The sequence below is a fragment of the Odocoileus virginianus genome, chromosome Y (assembly GCF_023699985.2).
Source record: "Odocoileus virginianus isolate 20LAN1187 ecotype Illinois chromosome Y, Ovbor_1.2, whole genome shotgun sequence".
Lineage (NCBI taxonomy): Eukaryota > Metazoa > Chordata > Mammalia > Artiodactyla > Cervidae > Odocoileus > Odocoileus virginianus.
Window position 1 is genome coordinate 1,293,441 of NC_069709.1, and position 3,230 is coordinate 1,296,670.

Here is a 3,230-nt window from a genome sequence, read left to right on the forward strand (position 1 = left end):
AGCTCTTTGCAGATCTTGACTGTTGTTTCTGCCACTTCTCCAAAGCTGATGGGCTGGGACGCCTGTGCATTTTTGTTAGACCTGGATGAATTCCGCTCAGACTCCAGTAGCTCCCTGACTTATTACAGCTGTGGTGCACGGCCAGTACCACTCAGGCCCAGGCAGGCTAGAAGAGGCAGGCCATGGAGCCTGGCACTTCTGATGGGCTCGTGGAGCTAGTTGGCATCAGTGAGAGAAATGGGACTTCATGCTTGGGAATTTTTGAAGCAAGGAGGAAAGTCCAGCAGAAATGGGGATTCAATTCAGTTCAGTCGATCAGTCGTGTCCAACTTTTTGCAACCCCATGGACTGCAGCATGCCAGGCCTCCCTGTCCATCACCAACTCCCAGAGTTTACTTAAACTCATGTCCATTGAGTGGGTGATGCCATCCAACCATCTCATCCTCTGCCGTCCCCTTCTCCTCTTGCCTTCAATTTTTCCCAGCATCAGGGTCTTTTCAATTGAGTCAGCTCTCCGCCAAAGTATTGGAGTTTCATCTTCAGCATCAGTCCTTCCAATGAAGATTCAGGACTGATCTCCTTTAGGATGGACTGGCTGGATCTGCTTGCAGTCCAAGGGACTCTCAAGAGTCTTGTCCAACACCACAGTTCCAAAGCCCTGGGGAATCCCTAGGCAGCCCATTTTGGTAATGACACTATGTGAGTCAGAATGGGGGTGTGAACGGATATATTTGAATCACGCAATGTTTGTCCTCCTGTGACTGACTGACTCCACTTAACATCACGTCCTTAAAATTCATCCATATTGACACATACGGCAGAATTTCCTGGTTTTAAGGTGGAATAACATTTCACTGTATGTATATACCACCTTTTTTTCTAGTCCATTCATTGGTCGATGGGCATTTAGGTTACCTATATTGATGCGTGGGCGTGTGTTAGTGGCTTAGTCACGTCTGACTGTAGCCCGCTGGACTCCGCTGTCCATGGGAGGCTCCAGGCAAGGACAGTGCAGTGGTTTACCATTTCCTTTTCCGAGTACTCTTCCTGACCCAGGGGTCAGACCTGGGTCTCCTACATCTCAGGCAGACTCTTTACCGTCTGAGCAACTAGGGAAGCCCATTTATAAGGATGCGTCTTGGCTACTGTGGGTAGTACCTCAGTGCACATAGGTGTCCTATTACCTGTTTGAGATGTGACTTCAATGCATTTGCGTCAAAACCTAGTAGTGGTTTGGCTGGACTTAATCAACAGGCATAAAGCGTCAGTAAGGCAAGACAAATGGCTTCTAGAGATCTGTTCTCCCACGTCGTACCTAGTATAGTTATACTGTACTGAACACTTAAAAATTTAGTAGGGTAGCTCTTATGTGGGGCTTTCATGGTGGCTCAGTCTGTGAAGAATCTGCCCACAATGAGGGCAACCTGGATTCGATCCCTGGGTCGGGAAGATCCCCTGGAGGAGGGCATGGCAACCCACTCCAGTGTTCTTGCCTGGAGAATCCCCACGGACAGAGGAGTTTGGTGGGGCTACAGTCCATGGGGTTACAAGGCGTCGGCCACAACTGAGAGACTATGCACAGCACAGCGTCGCTCTTAAGTGTTCTCACCACAGTAAAGTAAAAATTAAAAAAGCTATATCTGAGTCTTAGTGAGTGCTGTGCATTTGAATGCTTGGTTTAATCTGGACTTCTGGGACACAGGCTTTATTATCTTCATCTAAAAGAGAGAAGAAGTGGAGTTCAGAGAGTTTGCTGATCTGCTGCAAGTCACATAGCTCATCCGTGGTACAGATGAGAGCCAAACCCAGGCTTTTTGACTCCCGAGTCCATGTTTGTGGCCAGCTGGAAGTAAATAAGAGAGAGAGCCCAGAAATACACTGTTGGGATAAATTAACTCAGATGCTCCGGGGAGAGGCAGTGGGTTAAAGTGTTGGTCTAGGAAAGTATTACCTGCTGAATTTCCAGGAAATTTCTCATTTTTCCCTCACGCTTTGCAAACGGATGCCCTGAGACTTTGCTGAAAAACATTTTCTTGCCCTCCTTTGAATTTGCTCAACGTTTAAAAAAATCTTCTCCTGTCGGTATTGGCTGACTTTGTTTAGAATGTAGCTGCAGGAGGCTGTCACGCCAGTGATGTTTGTGGTGAACAATTTCCTTGTATCCTTACCGTCTCTATTTTATGGTTTCATTGCCTTTGTGGCTTGTTCATCTGTATCTTTCCCAGGCAGCCCAGGGTGGAGCCTGTGTGGCCTCCCAGGTGTCACCAGAGAGGCTGTCTTTTGAGAATCCTTTCTTGCATGGAATCCCTGTTTCATTTCCAACTTGGGACTAAGAAGAGGTTTACATTATTACCCCTGAAACTATCTAGAGCAAAACCATGGTGATGTTGGCATTCCTACATCTAGATCGTCAGCATATATATGTGTAAGAAATTAAATTGAAAAAGTTTAGAATGCTAGAACCAAAAGAATAGACAAAGATGAACCTTAAAAAAAAAGAGACAAATCTAGTTGTCCGAGTCATCTGCTTTTAAGACAGATATCAGACTCTAGTGTAATTTCCCCAACTAATTACCCAGAAATGGTGCGCTCACCCCTGCCAAAAGCAACATGACAAGCACTATAATTTACAGAAGTTACAACCATCCATCCGATGGTGGCAACCATCAGTTTTATCCAGGTCCTTTGAATGAAGGTGGGTGGTATTTTAGCTGCTCTGAGTGAATTCCTAGAAAGATAGACACATCCGGTTCAGTCCCACCAGCCCAAACCCAAGCCACCCTGGCCTGCTGCTGGGATGAATAGTACCAGCGCCACCTGGGAGACTGCCGGACCTTCAGACTCTTTAGCTCTATCCCAAAGCCACTGGATCCGAAGCTCAGAGACAGAACCCAGGGATCTGGTGTGAAAAAGCCCGTTGGCTGGTACTGACCCCTGCCAGAGCCTGAGAACCAGCCCCCTGATCAGACTGATCAGACCCCAGGTTGTTCTGTGGTGTCCAGAGTAGCCTCTCATCTAAGAAGATGCCAGTATCTATGACCGCCCTTGGACAACACTTAGTGGAGACTCAGGTGTGACTTGTCACTGACGATCCTCAAGGACATGTGGGCCCTAGCCGGGATCAGAGAATGGGAAAACATTTGAATTTCTGGGATGCTATGCCCCGTGTGAGAACTGGAACTAATTTAAAGTTTCCAAACATATCTTGATATTAAGTCATGACTTAAGAT